Raw genomic sequence first — 19,137 nt, 5'->3', positions numbered from 1 at the left:
AGGGCTCCAGGGCTCCGGGCTGAAGGGCTCCAGGGCTGCAGGGCTTTGGGCTGCAGGCCTCGGTGGACGCCCGGGGGACCCATGGAGCCCGTCCTGGGCACTTTGCCTCGCCGCGGGCTGGAGGAGGGAGCTCCGGACGCCCCGGGGAAGTGTCGTCCGGGCTTGGCCCATCTGGTCCCCGCCTGAGAACCGCCATCCCCGGGAGGGGTGTCCCGGCATACCCTGCCCCTACTAATCCAGAGGAAATGTGAGAAGTTGGCCTGATGTATGATGTCACTAGTTCTAGTGTACACCTTATATCAGTCCAAATACCCTTATGGTGATTGGTTGTAAAGTCAACCTTATAGACCAGCTATCCTAGTGGTAGCATGGACAAGAGCAGTCTTAGGCTAAACTCTGAATGGCATGTGAAGCCAGCTGTGATACCATATATAATCCCTTGAATACCAAATGAAAGGACACCACAACAGATATATATATATAAAATAAAGTGTATTTATTCTAGTCAAACCCTCAGCACTCTTTATGAGATTAGAGGTAAGTACAACACAGTCTTATTTAAGCATACATTAAGTCACACAGGTAAGTAATACAGTTAGGCCTTAGGGGCCACGCAAACCATATACTAAGTAAGTGGTATAAGGACCACTGTCACGGAAATAGGATAGGCCTAGGCCTAGGGAATCGCTGGGGCTACACTACACTAGCAACAGTTAGGAAGTGGGAGGCCCACGGGATTCAGGTGCAGAGTGGAAACACTCACGCGTAATGCGTAAAAGTCGATAGAAATAGTAGATGTTAGAAATTAACAGTTTAAGGACACTTCTGAAGCAGCTAGAGAGTCAAGACTCGGAAACTAGACCCTAGGATAGTCACTACCCTTGTGAGCACCGAAGTACCCAAGTTACCTAGCCCACAGGCTGCGGGTGCATAGGTGTGATCTTGCGTCGGGTTTCGTCGTGGACTTCTATGGATGCCTGAAGGAAAGTTGCTGACAGGCAGTCAGTGAAGAGTGTCCGGTGGATCCCAAGGCTGGGATCAATAAGAGAGGAGACCTGCAAGCAGAAGGGACAGAGTCAAGGTCACTAGCCAGTGACCACGTGGAACCAGGAAGGAACCAGGCGATGTCGTGAAGATTGCAGGTGAAGGTGAAGCTTGTCGCTGCAGCCACGAGGACCAGGGAATGTCGAGGACGACCAGGACCAGGAGGCGAGCTGTCCCACAAGGGCTCTTGCTGTCGGCGGCGTCGAAGTGAGACTAGGACTCACCAAGCCTTGGCAAGTGGAACCCACGAAGAACGGAGGACTTGCTTCTGGTGCAGACCAGGAACGTCTGGGGTGCTTCTCTTGTGCAAGGAAGTGGGTGCCAGTCTGGAGGAGCCAAACCAGCGGTGAAGATTTCTGGATGCATCGTCACAAAGGCCACTAGCCAACGGGCAAGCAACCGGACAGATGCGGCAAGCAGGAAAATGCAGAAGGGCCCCACGCAGGACTCGTGGAGTGTGGGGGGCTGATCTTCGGTGCAGATGGTGCTTAGGGTTGGGGCTTCTCAATCCCCGGTGCACAACTTCGAGGGTGCCTCAGAAGCTGCGCTTGAAGATACTAGCCACTTTTCCCAGGTAGCCGGTCCCACGTCTCTCGTCGCCTGCACGGATCTCAGCTCGGCTGTGGATGTGGATCAGGGTCGGAGAAGTCTGGAAGTCAAGGCTCTGGTCGGGCTCTGCAGTCGGTCCCTCGTAGAACTTCAGCAAAGCAAAGGGTAGTCTCTTGATGGTGCCTGTTTGCACAGGGTAGCCACTTTTTGGCCACAAGGGAGATTCTTCAGTCTTCTTCTTTCGTCGAATGTCGAAGGTCCAGAGTTTCTGTTCAAGTTGCAGTTTCAGGATAATCTAATCTCCTGGGGCCCAGCTACCACTCTTATCCAAATCTGGGGGGCTGGGTTACCTGCTAGGTCACGCCTTATGGGTGGGACCTGGGAGGGGGGTGGTTACACCCCCTTCCCTTTGTCCAGTTTCGCGCCAGGACTGGGGCTGGAGTGCCCCAGCACCGGTTTGAACTGGACTATGCATGGGACACCTTGTGTGCCCCAGGCATGTCTCATTCCTTTCAGCCCTCCCTGCCCCAATACACAAAAGTCTGTCTGGGGAGGTGCTAGCACCTCCCCAAGCAGGAAACCTATTGTCCAAGCCTCCCTTGCCGGGATCACTCCCAGCAGCAGGAGGTCAGACTTGTGTCTGTGGCAGCAGCATCCATCTTGTGATGCTGAGGCTTTGGTTAGAGTTAAACAGCAAAGTAGGATTTTAACATGTCTCTCCCTCTAGAAGGGGGGAATAATATCCTCATCACCAGAAATGGTATGGGGGTATTATTCCAAAGTGTTAGACACCTTACACGACATGTTTTGATAAAGCCCAACCATAGTTACCATAACCGTTTAAGATTATAAGGCACTTTAAGAGTATATGGTAGGCGATATCATAGAACAGCTATAAGGACATGGTTCCGAAAGCTGCAGACAGGCTCAGCTCATGCTAGAGCACCATCTCACATGTTACCAACCACTCTGCCTCCAGGATTGTTAAGGCCTGCCATAGGAGTGACTGATAGGTACACATGTGTCTATATATAAGGGTAGATATAAGCATACTATATCTAAGCAAGGGGTGATTACACGACCTTGCCCCAGCTGAGTGATCAGCCAGTTGTGTCTGATTGGAAGGCCAGACCAGGGGTGGCATAATACATGCTGCAGCCCCTGGGAGGCCTAGGGTACACCTATGCCCTGGGTACCTAGGGTACACTGTACAGGGTCCAATAAGGTGATCCTTACCAATTGGGAATGTACCTAGGGTACATGGAGTCCTTTTTAAAGAGAGAGCAGACAGCCTGAGACCCTGAATGGCAGTATCTCAGGCCAACTAAGTCGAAAAACCAGCTAGACACTAGGCAAAAAGTTGGGGTTATCCATAGTCAGATATCCACCTTCCTACACAACCCCCCCCCCAAACGAAAGGAGATAAGGCTGGCCTTGACAAGGTAAGCCTCTATTGCCTAAGTGGCCATATAAGGAAGAACCAGCACTGGCATGGTAACCCCCTGTCTCATGGTCCACTAAGCAATCCCTCATCCTAAAGGTATCATAGGGTCTCCACCATAGGGAATCTCGACCTTTGGTGTGTCTTTGCAAAGTAAAAGGCTGGTGTTGAGATGGAGTACTGAAGTGAGTGTCCTCAAAGTGAGGCCTCAGCTTCCTTCAATCATCCTCCACCATGGATGCCTTTCTTTCTTTCACTGAGTTGCACTGTGCTCTCAGGGTCAGCCTCTGGCTACCTAAAGCTGGAGGCTGGGTCCCTTTGGTGGGCTTACTGGAGGGACAGGTCAGGTTTGGGGCCCTAAGGTCCCATGTTTGCCTGTGCCCAACAGAATCCCTCTGGGGGAGGTCCCTAACTACCTGTAAAGGGGATCCCTCAGGAATGTTTTTACCCATCACCTGGCTAGGGCTACCAGCCAGGCAATCCTCATTCTTTTGATGGGGGGGTCTTGTGGACAGGGGCCCTCTTGGGGTCCACTGGCCTCCCTGACCTCTGCAGCCCTGGGCTGACTGAGGCAGGGTAGAGAGAGGCAGGCTACCTGCACCAGACTGGGTCCCACCTTGGAAGGGGCCACTGACATCAGAGGCTCTGCCAGGCCAGGCCTGGCTACCTCTGGGGCAGTTCCTTCACAAGGGGTGAGGTCAGATCCCTGAGGAGGCTGACCTTTTCCTAATGTCTGGGGAGAGGGAGACTTTTCTTCCTCCCCACTACTCTCTGTTTGTGTGGAGTGATCCATAGTTTCAGGCTTCACTACATCTATGTCAGTCTGAGTATGGGCTGAGACCATTACAGCCTTGCCAACCTTTTCATGGAGGCACTCAGTTTGGGTTTGAGCTGTGACTGTCACAGCTCTGCCAATCTCTACAGGGAAGTCTGTCTTTGCCTGGGCTGTGGCTACCACTGCCCTTCCAACCTATTCAGGGAGGAAATCTACTTGGACAGGGGTTGTGACTGGCACAACCCCACTACCCTTTTTTGAAAGGCCTACCATTTTAGAATGGGTGTATTGTTCAACTCCAGCCCAAGCTGAGAGTTCTAAGTCATTCCCCAGTAAGCAGTCCACAGGCAAGGTTGGAGACACTGCCACCCTTTTAGGGCCAGTGACACCTCCCCAGCTGAGACATACCTCTGCCATGGGATGACTGTTCTGTTTGCCATCAATGTTAGTTACCTGGTATGAGAAACCAGGCAAAAGCTGCTCAGAGGAAACTAGCCTATGGGCCACCATAGTGATGCTAGCTCCAGTGTCTCTGTAGGCCTCAGCTTTTCTACCATTGATGTAGGGCTCCTGTTAGAATGGGGAACCTCTGGTTGGCACAGGTAGGTACTTGTGACAAGCAGCGGTCCCTTCTTCTATTCAGGGCGAGGGAATGACCCCTTCCGAACAACCCCTGCTCACCCTATAGGTAGTGTGGCGCGAGCAGTCAGGGCTAAACTTCAGGGCGCTAGTCAGTTAAGCATTTATGATCACACACAGTAAACCACAATGATCCCCCACAGACGGACACCAGGCGTAAGTTGTATCAAAAATACGGATGCTTTATATAAAAAATTCTTTGTTACGCAGGCATGTACAAGACCATCAATAACGGTTACGAAATGGAAGCCACAAGATGATAATTAGGCACTGTTCTTGTCTTTGGTAACTTATTCGATCACGAGCGCTTCACAGGGCTCGGTTGAGTCGGTCCAGTCACGATGATGCGCAGGGCACCCAGGGTACAGTGATACGGGGAAATCAGAACGTTGCGGACCCCGAGTCCGATAGAGAGTTCACTGTACCTGGGAACGGGCGATGTGCTTGGACGAGTCTTCAGGAGAGATGCAGGTTCTGCACCTCGTGGGTCTTCCGGATCAAGAATTCAGCGGGCGGCTTTCGGTAGACAGGTGCGGCCCAGGGCCTCCGACACGGACTGTGCGGGAGGTCACTGCGGAGGGCGGCACGGTCAGACTCAGGCTGGGAGGTGAAGCGGGGCGGCCGGATACGTTACGACGTACGGGCGGCCGTCCGAGGCTGGATTTCACTTCCCCACTAGAAATCCGGCGGGAGGGCGAAAGGGCACCAAGCGCGCTCCAGTAGCAGGCAGGTGACAGGGAAGCGGGACGGCCAGACTCGTGGGTCCAGAGCGACTCAGGTAGAGCGGGGCTCTCGGCGAGTGGAGGCGGCCAGGCTTCTGGGTGTCACGGCCCTAGGAGGGATGCGAAGGTGCGCAGGGCACTCCGGCGGGAGAAAGCACACGGCTCGAATTCTCAGACGAGCGGAGACACGGTGAACCCACTGGTCCTGGGGTTCAGTTCAGGGGGCAAGCTCTTCTTCCAAGCCCTTGGAGATAGTTGAAGAACAAAGTGCAAAAGTCTCTTTCAGTCTTTTTCCTCTCCTTCCTTAGCAAGGCACCTACTGCAGGCCAGTCCCTCAGGTCAGGGAAAGTTACTCCTCCTTCAGCTTCTTCCAGGTCCTTCTAGTCGGGCAGAGTTCCTTCGTGGTTCAATCTGGATCTGATTTCTTAGGAGCCAGGCTCCTACTTTTATACAGGGATTCTTTTATTCTTTAGCGCCAGGGGGCCTGGGCCTGGCTCAGTCCAGTTTTGGAGCACTCTGTTGTGGTGACTCGGCTTGTTCCTTTCAGCAGCAGGGCAGAGACATCAGCCGCTCCACAGGGGGCGGCGCCGGCTTTGTGGTGGCAGAGCACAGGTCTATTCAAGAGTCAGGGTGCACTCCTCCCACCCATCCTGGGGTAATCTCCCTACCCACCACCTGGCAGCCAACCTGTCTCCTGGAATCCCCCAGCCCTGCTCCTGTACTGTTGCTAGGCAGAACACACACACACAGCAGAGGCAGACTGAGATGGTTAGGCACGCAAAGGCTAACTTTCTAAAAGTAGCATTTGCAAACCCAGGATATCAAAATAACCTTTACTAAAAGACGTATTTTATTATCCTGAGTTCAGGCATACTAAACATGACTTTCTACCATGCTCTCTGAGTCCACTGGGGTCACAGCGTGTAGCGATCCCAGCAGCCCATTCTGGCCTATGGAGAGCAGGTAGCCTTCAATAGTGAAAAACGAAAATGGCTGCAATTCACTATTAAGACATGCCACACACATCAGGGCATGTCCTACCTTACACCTACAATGCACCCTGCGCTCAGACCTACCAGAGGGGTGACTAACATGTAGTTAAGGGAAGGTTTAGGGACTGGTAAGTGGGGACACTTGCTCAGTCAGCGCGACGGTACCAGACCGCGCGCAGGTTCTGCAGTGGCAGACCCTAGACACATTTTACCCCGCTGCTTCGGTGGGTGGCACAACCAGTGCTGCAAGCCCACTAGCAGCATTTGGATATACGAGCCCTTGGCACCCCTGGTGCACTCTACTAGGGACTGATAGTAAACCAAATAAACCAAACGTGGAAGTCAATTCACATAATACATTTTACCATAGGGAGCACTTGCACTGTGGCACTGGATAGCAGTGGCACAGTGCCCCGAGCAGCTAACACCAACACAAAAACACATTGAGGCACAGACAAAAATGGAAGGGTGACCCACGCCAATAGTGCCAGGTCTAACAGCTCCTGTCTGTACCTACCCAAAGTGTTGGGACAGGCAGTGAAGTTGGCAAACCCCATGCCACCATCACAGACAAGAGTAGCTGCTGTAGGGGGATTGGCTAAGCCAGAGTCCCCCTGTGTTCCCCAAGAAAACCCAACCAAATTTTTGGGGGCACTCCCACCACCTGGGGGATTACTGCTGACAGTAATAGGTGGTGTGACAGGAGTAGTTGGAGGAACAGTTTTGTTCTTAGCCTTTGGGCAACTGCTGTCAGTTTTCCAATGCCCAGGAGTTTTACACTCATGGCAGTAAGGCTTTTTAACTGTGGTAGAGGAGGGAGCTTGGGACCCACCACCCTGTGTGGAGTTTTGGGGCCCTGAGGAAGATTTCTCTTTTGTTTTATCCCCACCCTTCTCTTGAGGCTTGGTGGTATCTTTCTTTTGGTCACCACCCTGATTTTTAGGCCTAATCCTGGTCCTGACCCATTTATCTGCCCTCTTTCCCAATTCTTGGGGAGAGGTCAAATCTGAGTCTACCAGGTGTTGATGGAGAAGCTGGTTCTGACAATTACTAAAGATCTGCTCCCTCATAATCAAGTTGTACAATCCTGTATAGTCCTGCACCTTGCTGCCAGTTAACCAACCTTCCAAAGCCTTAGTGGCACAATCTACAAAATCAGACCAGTCCTGTGTCTGTGTCTTCTGGGTGTCTCTGAACAACAACCTATATTGCTCAGTGGTTAAGCCAAACCCATCTATCAGAGCACTCTTCAGGACTTTGTAATTGTTAGCATCCTCATCACTGACTATGAGGAGCTTGTCTCTACCTTTGTCAGAAAAGGAGAGCCACAAGATAGCTGCCCACTGACTCTGGGGTACCTGCTGTACTTTGCAGGCCCTCTCCAAAGCAGTCATCCACTTGTGGATGTCATCCCCATTCTGATATGGGGGGACTATCTTGCTTAGGTTTCTATGGTCATAAGACCTATCCCTATCTCTAGGAATGTTGCTGCCACCAGTGGGTTCTGACCCACACAATTTTTGTTCTCTAGCCATAGCAAGCTTCTCCTTGGCAAGGGCAAGTTCTTCCCTCTGAATCCTTAGATTAGCTTCCCTCATTCTGGCTTCATGCTCCTTTCTCTCAGGGGAAGTCATTCCCCTGTGAGAGGAAGCACCAGAGATGCTAGAGATATGGGAGTGGATGGATTCCCTTGAAGGGGATCGGTCTCTCCTGCTTCTCTGGTTAAGCCCACTTGGGGGTCTGTATGGGGGGACCCCATGCAAACTCCCATGTAAGCTTAGGTTAGCCTGGCTAAGTCTTCCTACTTGGCCCTGGCTGTCCACCTCTTCCTCTGAAGCCCCATCTGACTCCTCTGTGGTGGGTAGACCCTTATCTACAGCTATGGCACCATACTTGGCAGCTCTTTCAGCATCATAGGCCTCCAGAAGCTCCACTAGCTGTCTAATGGTAGGGTTGGAACCCTGTTTTAATCTCCTGGAGGTACACAGTTGTCTCATCTCCTGGAAAGTAAATGCATCATATCTAGAGGGAATCTGTCTAGGATTCTCCTCTCCTGAGGGAGTATCAGTGTGATCTCCATTCAGGGACATGATTCTAGTGAGGGTGTGGTGTGTGCACCTACCTACACTAGTTGTATCTACTAAACCTCTCTAGTAGTTGTAGTCAGGGTGTGTTACTCCCTTCAACCTACAACCACTAAGTCCAGTAGGACTTAAGTATTATAATCTATGTTATATGTACCTAAACAATATCTGTGTGATCTTTCAATTTAGTATCTCAGGATTACAATGGTATTACAACAGCAAGCTCAGATCCCAACCGCTGCTCACCAATGTGAGAAGTTGGCCTGATGTATGATGTCACTAGTTCTAGTGTACACCTTATATCAGTCCAAATACCCTTATGGTGATTGGTTGTAAAGTCCACTTTATAGACCAGCTATCCTAGTGGTAGCATGGACAAGAGCAGTCTTAGGCTAAACTCTGAATGGCATGTGAAGCCAGCTGTGATACCATATATAATCCCTTGAATACCAAATGAAAGGACACCACAACAGATATATATATAAAATAAAGTGTATTTATTCTAGTCAAACCCTCAGCACTCTTTATGAGATTAGAGGTAAGTACAACACAGTCTTATTTAAGCATACATTAAGTCACACAGGTAAGTAATACAGTTAGGCCCTAGGGGCCACGCAAACCATATACTAAGTAAGTGGTATAAGGACCACTGTCACAGAAATAGGATAGGCCTAGGCCTAGGGAATCGCTGGGGCTACACTACACTAGCAACAGTTAGGAAGTGGGAGGCCCACGGGATTCAGGTGCAGAGTGGAAACACTCACGCGTAATGCGTAAAAGTCGATAGAAATAGTAGATGTTAGAAATTAACAGTTTAAGGACACTTTTGAAGCAGCTAGAGAGTCGAGACTCGGAAACTAGACCCTAGGATAGTCACTACCCTTGTGAGCACCGAAGTACCCAAGTTACCTAGCCCACAGGCTGCGGGTGCATAGGTGTGAACTTGCGTCGGGTTTCGTCGTGGACTTCTATGGATGCCTGAAGGAAAGTTGCTGACAGGCAGTCAGTGAAGAGTGTCCGGTGGATCCCAAGGCTGGGATCAAGAAGAGAGGAGACCTGCAAGCAGAAGGGACAGAGTCAAGGTCACTAGCCAGTGACCACGTGGAACCAGGAAGGAACCAGGCGATGTCGTGAAGATTGCAGGTGAAGGTGAAGCTTGTCGCTGCAGCCACAAGGACCAGGGAATGTCGAGGACGACCAGGACCAGGAGGCGAGCTGTCCCACGAGGGCTCTTGCTGTCGGCGGCGTCGAAGTTGGACTAGGACTCACCAAGCCTTGGCAAGCGGAACCCACGAAGAACGGAGGACTTGCTTCTGGTGCAGACCAGGAAGGTCGGGGGTGCTTCTCTTTTGCAAGGAAGCGGGTGCCAGTCTGGAGGAGTCAAACCAGCGGTGAAGATTTCTGGATGCGTCGTCACAAAGGCCACTAGCCAACGGGCAAGCAACCGGACAGACGCGGCAAGTAGGAAAATGCAGAAGGGCCCCACGCAGGACTCGTGGAGTGTGGGGGGGCTGATCTTCGGTGCAGATGGTGCTTGGGGTTGGGGATTCTCAATCCCCGGTGCACAACTTCGAGGGTGCCTCAGAAGCTGCGCTTGAAGATACTAGCCACTTTTCCCAGGTAGCCGGTCCCACGTCTCTCGTCGCCTCCACGGATCTCAGCTCGGTTGTGGATGTGGATCAGGGTCGGAGAAGTCTGGAAGTCAAGGCTCTGGTCGGGCTCTGCAGTCGGTCCCTCGTAGAACTTCAGCAAAGCAAAGGGTAGTCTCTTGATGGTGCCTGTTTGCACAGGGTAGCCACTCCTTGGCCACAGGGGAGATTCTTCAGTCTTCTTCTTTCGTCGAATGTCGAAGGTCCAGAGTTTCTGTTCAAGTTGCAGGTTCAGGATAATCTAATCTCCTGGGGCCCAGCTACCACTCTTATCCAAATCTGGCGGGCTGGGTTACCTGCTAGGTCACGTCTTATGGGTGGGACCTGGGAGGGGGGTGGTTACACCCCCTTCCCTTTGTCCAGTTTCGCGCCAGGACTGGGGCTGGAGTGCCCCAGCACCGGTTTGAACTGGACTATGCATGGGACACCTTGTGTGCCCCAGGCATGTCTCATTCCTTTCAGCCCTCCCTGCCCCAATACACTAAAGTCTGTCTGGGGAGGTGCTAGCACCTCCCCAAGCAGGAAACCTATTGTCCAAGCCACCCTTGCCGGGATCACTCCCAGCAGCAGGAGGTCAGACTTGTGTCTGTGGCAGCAGCATCCATCTTGTGATGCTGAGGCTTTGGTTAGAGTTAAAAAGCAAAGTAGGATTTTAACATGTCTCTCCCTCTAGAAGGGGGGAATAATATCCTCATCACCAGAAATGGTATGGGGGTATTATTCCAAAGTGTTAGACACCTTACACGACATGTTTTGATAAAGCCCAACCATAGTTACCATAACCGTTTAAGATTATAAGGCACTTTAAGAATATATGGTAGGCTATATCATAGAACAGCTATAAGGACATGGTTCCGAAAGCTGCAGACAGGCTCAGCTCATGCTAGAGCACCATCTCACATGTTACCAAGCACTCTGCCTCCAGGATTGTTAAGGCCTGCCATAGGAGTGACTGATAGGTACATATGTGTCTATATATAAGGGTAGATATAGGCATACTATATCTAAGCAAGGGGTGATTACACGACCTTGCCCCAGATGAGTGATCAGCCAGTTGTGTCTGATTGGAAGGCCAGACCAGGGGTGGCATAATACATGCTGCAGCCCCTGGGAGGCCTAGGGTACACCTATGCCCTGGGTACCTAGGGTACACTGTACAGGGTCCAATAAGGTGATCCTTACCAATTGGGAATGTACCTAGGGTACATGGAGTCCTTTTTAAAGAGAGAGCAGACAGCCTGAGACCCTGAATGGCAGGATCTCAGGCCAACTAAGTCGAAAAACCAGCTAGACACTAGGCAAAAAGTTGGGGGTAACCATAGTCAGATATCCACCTTCCTACAGGAAGGCTACCCACTTTTCTTGTAACCCTCGCGCTCCGAGTGACGGAGGGGACCCTAGGCGCGGACGCTTACGGCCTCCTGGAGCCCTGGCTGGGATCCGCGAGGCGAATGGACCCTCATCGGGACTTCCAGGCTGGCCCGGCCATCTGGTCGCCCCATTGGAAAGCATTGCGCGCGACCAGATGGCCGAGGGGAGAGGTGCAACATCTGTCCAACCCCGAGCCTTCGCGCTAGGGTTCCCGCCTGCCCACGCAGGGCTCCGTGGCTGCAGGGCTCCGTGGCTGCAGGGCTCCAGGGCTGCAGGGCTCTGGGCCTGCAGGGCTCCGGGGCTGCAGGGCTCCGGGGCTGCAGGGCTCCGGGCCTGCAGGGCTCTGGGCCTGCAGGGCTCCAGGGCTGCAGGGCTCCGGGGCTGCAGGGCTCCGGGCCTGCAGGGCTCCAGGGCTCCAGGGCTCCGGGCTGAAGGGCTCCAGGGCTGCAGGGCTTTGGGGCTGCAGGCCTCGGTGGCTGCAGGGCTCCGGGGCTGCAGGGCTCCGGGCCTGCAGGGCTCCGGGGCTGCAGGGCTCCGGGGCTGCAGGGCTCCGGGCCTGCAGGGCTCTGGGCCTGCAGGGCTCCGGGCCTGCAGGGCTTTAGGGCTCCGGGCTGAAGGGCTCCAGGGCTGCAGGGCTCCAGGGCTGCAGGCCTCGGTGGATGCCCGGGGGACCCATGGAGCCCGTCCTGGGCACTTTGCCTCGCCGCGGGCTGGAGGAGGGAGCACCGGACGCCCTGGGGAAGTGTCGTCCGGGCTTGGCCCATCTGGTCCCCGCCTGAGAACCGCCATCCCCGGGAGGGGTGTCCCGGCATACCCTGCCCCTACTAATCCGGAGGAAGGCTACCCACTTTTCTTGTAACCCTCGTGCTCCGAGTGACGGAGGGGACCCTAGGCGCGGACGCGCCCGGCCTCCTGGAGCCCTGGCTGGGATCCGCGAGGCGAATGGACCCTCATCGGGACTTACAGGCTGGCCCGCCCATCTGGTCGCCCCATTGGAAAGCATTGCGCGCGACCAGATGGCCGAGGGGAGAGGTGCAACATCTGTCCAACCCCGAGCCTTCGCGCTAGGGTTCCCGCCTGCCCACGCAGGGCTCCGGGCTGAAGGGCTCCAGGGCTGCAGGGCTTTGGGACTGCAGGCCTCGGTGGCTGCTGGGCTCCGGGGCTGCAGGGCTCCGGGCCTGCAGGGCTCCGGGGCTGCAGGGCTCCGGGGCTGCAGGGCTCCGGGGCTGCAGGGCTCCGGGGCTGCAGGGCTCTGGGCCTGCAAGGCTCCAGGGCTCCGGGCTGAAGGGCTCCAGGGCTGCAGGGCTTTGGGGCTGCAGGCCTCGGTGGACGCCCGGGGGACCCATGCAGCCCGTCCTGGGCACTTTGCCTCGCCACGGGCTGGAGGAGGGAGCACCGGACGCCCCGGGGAAGTGTCGTCCGGGCTTGGCCCATCTGGTCCCCATCTGAGAACCGCCATCCCCGGGAGGGGTGTCCCGGCATACCCTGCCCCTACTAATCCGGAGGAAGGCTACCCACTTTTCTTGTAACCCTCGCGCTCCGAGTGACGGAGGGGACCCTAGGCGCGGACGCGCACGGCCTCCTGGAGCCCTGGCTGGGATCCGCGAGGCGAATGGACCCTCATCGGGACTTCCAGGCTGGCCCGGCCATCTGGTCGCCCCATTGGAAAGCATTGCGCGCGACCAGATGGCCGAGAGGAGAGGTGCAACATCTGTCCAACCCCGAGCCTTCGCGCTAGGGTTCCCGCCTGCCCACGCAGGGCTCCGTGGCTGCAGGGCTCCGTGGCTGCAGGGCTCCAGGGCTGCAGGGCTCCGGGGCTGCAGGGCTCCGGGGCTGCAGGGCTCCGGGCCTGCAGGGCTCCGGGGCTGCAGGGCTCCGGGCCTGCAGGGCTCTGGGGCTGCAGGGCTCCGGGCCTGCAGGGCTCCGGGCCTGCAGGGCTCCAGGGCTCCAGGGCTCCGGGCTGAAGGGCTCCAGGGCTGCAGGGCTTTGGGCTGCAGGCCTCGGTGGACGCCCGGGGGACCCATGGAGCCCGTCCTGGGCACTTTGCCTCGCCGCGGGCTGGAGGAGGGAGCTCCGGACGCCCCGGGGAAGTGTCGTCCGGGCTTGGCCCATCTGGTCCCCGCCTGAGAACCGCCATCCCCGGGAGGGGTGTCCCGGCATACCCTGCCCCTACTAATCCAGAGGAAATGTGAGAAGTTGGCCTGATGTATGATGTCACTAGTTCTAGTGTACACCTTATATCAGTCCAAATACCCTTATGGTGATTGGTTGTAAAGTCAACCTTATAGACCAGCTATCCTAGTGGTAGCATGGACAAGAGCAGTCTTAGGCTAAACTCTGAATGGCATGTGAAGCCAGCTGTGATACCATATATAATCCCTTGAATACCAAATGAAAGGACACCACAACAGATATATATATAAAATAAAGTGTATTTATTCTAGTCAAACCCTCAGCACTCTTTATGAGATTAGAGGTAAGTACAACACAGTCTTATTTAAGCATACATTAAGTCACACAGGTAAGTAATACAGTTAGGCCTTAGGGGCCACGCAAACCATATACTAAGTAAGTGGTATAAGGACCACTGTCACGGAAATAGGATAGGCCTAGGCCTAGGGAATCGCTGGGGCTACACTACACTAGCAACAGTTAGGAAGTGGGAGGCCCACGGGATTCAGGTGCAGAGTGGAAACACTCACGCGTAATGCGTAAAAGTCGATAGAAATAGTAGATGTTAGAAATTAACAGTTTAAGGACACTTCTGAAGCAGCTAGAGAGTCAAGACTCGGAAACTAGACCCTAGGATAGTCACTACCCTTGTGAGCACCGAAGTACCCAAGTTACCTAGCCCACAGGCTGCGGGTGCATAGGTGTGATCTTGCGTCGGGTTTCGTCGTGGACTTCTATGGATGCCTGAAGGAAAGTTGCTGACAGGCAGTCAGTGAAGAGTGTCCGGTGGATCCCAAGGCTGGGATCAATAAGAGAGGAGACCTGCAAGCAGAAGGGACAGAGTCAAGGTCACTAGCCAGTGACCACGTGGAACCAGGAAGGAACCAGGCGATGTCGTGAAGATTGCAGGTGAAGGTGAAGCTTGTCGCTGCAGCCACGAGGACCAGGGAATGTCGAGGACGACCAGGACCAGGAGGCGAGCTGTCCCACAAGGGCTCTTGCTGTCGGCGGCGTCGAAGTGAGACTAGGACTCACCAAGCCTTGGCAAGCGGAACCCACGAAGAACGGAGGACTTGCTTCTGGTGCAGACCAGGAACGTCTGGGGTGCTTCTCTTGTGCAAGGAAGTGGGTGCCAGTCTGGAGGAGCCAAACCAGCGGTGAAGATTTCTGGATGCATCGTCACAAAGGCCACTAGCCAACGGGCAAGCAACCGGACAGACGCGGCAAGCAGGAAAATGCAGAAGGGCCCCACGCAGGACTCGTGGAGTGTGGGGGGCTGATCTTCGGTGCAGATGGTGCTTAGGGTTGGGGCTTCTCAATCCCCGGTGCACAACTTCGAGGGTGCCTCAGAAGCTGCGCTTGAAGATACTAGCCACTTTTCCCAGGTAGCCGGTCCCACGTCTCTCGTCGCCTGCACGGATCTCAGCTCGGCTGTGGATGTGGATCAGGGTCGGAGAAGTCTGGAAGTCAAGGCTCTGGTCGGGCTCTGCAGTCGGTCCCTCGTAGAACTTCAGCAAAGCAAAGGGTAGTCTCTTGATGGTGCCTGTTTGCACAGGGTAGCCACTTTTTGGCCACAAGGGAGATTCTTCAGTCTTCTTCTTTCGTCGAATGTCGAAGGTCCAGAGTTTCTGTTCAAGTTGCAGTTTCAGGATAATCTAATCTCCTGGGGCCCAGCTACCACTCTTATCCAAATCTGGGGGGCTGGGTTACCTGCTAGGTCACGCCTTATGGGTGGGACCTGGGAGGGGGGTGGTTACACCCCCTTCCCTTTGTCCAGTTTCGCGCCAGGACTGGGGCTGGAGTGCCCCAGCACCGGTTTGAACTGGACTATGCATGGGACACCTTGTGTGCCCCAGGCATGTCTCATTCCTTTCAGCCCTCCCTGCCCCAATACACAAAAGTCTGTCTGGGGAGGTGCTAGCACCTCCCCAAGCAGGAAACCTATTGTCCAAGCCTCCCTTGCCGGGATCACTCCCAGCAGCAGGAGGTCAGACTTGTGTCTGTGGCAGCAGCATCCATCTTGTGATGCTGAGGCTTTGGTTAGAGTTAAACAGCAAAGTAGGATTTTAACATGTCTCTCCCTCTAGAAGGGGGGAATAATATCCTCATCACCAGAAATGGTATGGGGGTATTATTCCAAAGTGTTAGACACCTTACACGACATGTTTTGATAAAGCCCAACCATAGTTACCATAACCGTTTAAGATTATAAGGCACTTTAAGAGTATATGGTAGGCGATATCATAGAACAGCTATAAGGACATGGTTCCGAAAGCTGCAGACAGGCTCAGCTCATGCTAGAGCACCATCTCACATGTTACCAACCACTCTGCCTCCAGGATTGTTAAGGCCTGCCATAGGAGTGACTGATAGGTACACATGTGTCTATATATAAGGGTAGATATAGGCATACTATATCTAAGCAAGGGGTGATTACACGACCTTGCCCCAGCTGAGTGATCAGCCAGTTGTGTCTGATTGGAAGGCCAGACCAGGGGTGGCATAATACATGCTGCAGCCCCTGGGAGGCCTAGGGTACACCTATGCCCTGGGTACCTAGGGTACACTGTACAGGGTCCAATAAGGTGATCCTTACCAATTGGGAATGTACCTAGGGTACATGGAGTCCTTTTTAAAGAGAGAGCAGACAGCCTGAGACCCTGAATGGCAGTATCTCAGGCCAACTAAGTCGAAAAACCAGCTAGACACTAGGCAAAAAGTTGGGGTTATCCATAGTCAGATATCCACCTTCCTACACAACCCCCCCCCCCAAACGAAAGGAGATAAGGCTGGCCTTGACAAGGTAAGCCTCTATTGCCTAAGTGGCCATATAAGGAAGAACCAGCACTGGCATGGTAACCCCCTGTCTCATGGTCCACTAAGCAATCCCTCATCCTAAAGGTATCATAGGGTCTCCACCATAGGGAATCTCGACCTTTGGTGTGTCTTTGCAAAGTAAAAGGCTGGTGTTGAGATGGAGTACTGAAGTGAGTGTCCTCAAAGTGAGGCCTCAGCTTCCTTCAATCATCCTCCACCATGGATGCCTTTCTTTCTTTCACTGAGTTGCACTGTGCTCTCAGGGTCAGCCTCTGGCTACCTAAAGCTGGAGGCTGGGTCCCTTTGGTGGGCTTACTGGAGGGACAGGTCAGGTTTGGGGCCCTAAGGTCCCATGTTTGCCTGTGCCCAACAGAATCCCTCTGGGGGAGGTCCCTAACTACCTGTAAAGGGGATCCCTCAGGAATGTTTTTACCCATCACCTGGCTAGGGCTACCAGCCAGGCAATCCTCATTCTTTTGATGGGGGGGTCTTGTGGACAGGGGCCCTCTTGGGGTCCACTGGCCTCCCTGACCTCTGCAGCCCTGGGCTGACTGAGGCAGGGTAGAGAGAGGCAGGCTACCTGCACCAGACTGGGTCCCACCTTGGAAGGGGCCACTGACATCAGAGGCTCTGCCAGGCCAGGCCTGGCTACCTCTGGGGCAGTTCCTTCACAAGGGGTGAGGTCAGATCCCTGAGGAGGCTGACCTTTTCCTAATGTCTGGGGAGAGGGAGACTTTTCTTCCTCCCCACTACTCTCTGTTTGTGTGGAGTGATCCATAGTTTCAGGCTTCACTACATCTATGTCAGTCTGAGTATGGGCTGAGACCATTACAGCCTTGCCAACCTTTTCATGGAGGCACTCAGTTTGGGTTTGAGCTGTGACTGTCACAGCTCTGCCAATCTCTACAGGGAAGTCTGTCTTTGCCTGGGCTGTGGCTACCACTGCCCTTCCAACCTATTCAGGGAGGAAATCTACTTGGACAGGGGTTGTGACTGGCACAACCCCACTACCCTTTTTTGAAAGGCCTACCATTTTAGAATGGGTGTATTGTTCAACTCCAGCCCAAGCTGAGAGTTCTAAGTCATTCCCCAGTAAGCAGTCCACAGGCAAGGTTGGAGACACTGCCACCCTTTTAGGGCCAGTGACACCTCCCCAGCTGAGACATACCTCTGCCATGGGATGACTGTTCTGTTTGCCATCAATGTTAGTTACCTGGTATGAGAAACCAGGCAAAAGCTGCTCAGAGGAAACTAGCCTATGGGCCACCATAGTGATGCTAGCTCCAGTGTCTCTGTAGGCCTCAGCTTTTCTACCATTGATGTAGGGCTCCTGTCTGTACCTACCCAAAGTGTTGGGACAGGCAGTGAAGTTGGCAAACCCCATGCCACCATCACAGACAAGAGTAGCTGCTGTAGGGGGATTGGCTAAGCCAGAGTCCCCCTGTGTTCCCCAAGAAAACCCAACCAAATTTTTGGGGGCACTCCCACCACCTGGGGGATTACTGCTGACAGTAATAGGTGGTGTGACAGGAGTAGTTGGAGGAACAGTTTTGTTCTTAGCCTTTGGGCAACTGCTGTCAGTTTTCCAATGCCCAGGAGTTTTACACTCATGGCAGTAAGGCTTTTTAACTGTGGTAGAGGAGGGAGCTTGGGACCCACCACCCTGTGTGGAGTTTTGGGGCCCTGAGGAAGATTTCTCTTTTGTTTTATCCCCACCCTTCTCTTGAGGCTTGGTGGTATCTTTCTTTTGGTCACCACCCTGATTTTTAGGCCTAATCCTGGTCCTGACCCATTTATCTGCCCTCTTTCCCAATTCTTGGGGAGAGGTCAAATCTGAGTCTACCAGGTGTTGATGGAGAAGCTGGTTCTGACAATTACTAAAGATCTGCTCCCTCATAATCAAGTTGTACAATCCTGTATAGTCCTGCACCTTGCTGCCAGTTAACCAACCTTCCAAAGCCTTAGTGGCACAATCTACAAAATCAGACCAGTCCTGTGTCTGTGTCTTCTGGGTGTCTCTGAACAACAACCTATATTGCTCAGTGGTTAAGCCAAACCCATCTATCAGAGCACTCTTCAGGACTTTGTAATTGTTAGCATCCTCATCACTGACTGTGAGGAGCTTGTCTCTACCTTTGTCAGAAAAGGAGAGCCACAAGATAGCTGCCCACTGACTCTGGGGTACCTGCTGTACTTTGCAGGCCCTCTCCAAAGCAGTCATCCACTTGTGGATGTCATCCCCATTCTGATATGGGGGGACTATCTTGCTTAGGTTTCTATGGTCATAAGACCTATCCCTATCTCTAGGAATGTTGCTGCCACCAGTGGGTTCTGACCCACACAATTTTTGTTCTCTAGCCAGAGCAAGCTTCTCCTTGGCAAGGGCAAGTTCTTCCCTCTGAATCCTTAGATTAGCTTCCCTCATTCTGGCTTCATGCTCCTTTCTCTCAGGGGAAGTCATTCCCCTGTGAGAGGAAGCACCAGAGATGCTAGAGATATGGGAGTGGATGGATTCCCTTGAAGGGGATCGGTCTCTCCTGCTTCTCTGGTTAAGCCCACTTGGGGGTCTGTATGGGGGGACCCCATGCAAACTCCCATGTAAGCTTAGGTTAGCCTGGCTAAGTCTTCCTACTTGGCCCTGGCTGTCCACCTCTTCCTCTGAAGCCCCATCTGACTCCTCTGTGGTGGGTAGACCCTTATCTACAGCTATGGCACCATACTTGGCAGCTCTTTCAGCATCATAGGCCTCCAGAAGCTCCACTAGCTGTCTAAGGGTAGGGTTGGAACCCTGTTTTAATCTCCTGGAGGTACACAGTTGTCTCATCTCCTGGAAAGTAAATGCATCATATCTAGAGGGAATCTGTCTAGGATTCTCCTCTCCT

This window comes from Triturus cristatus, chromosome 1_1, assembly GCF_964204655.1.
Source record: "Triturus cristatus chromosome 1_1, aTriCri1.1, whole genome shotgun sequence".
NCBI lineage: Eukaryota > Metazoa > Chordata > Amphibia > Caudata > Salamandridae > Triturus > Triturus cristatus.
Note: the sequence above shows the minus strand (reverse complement) of the source record.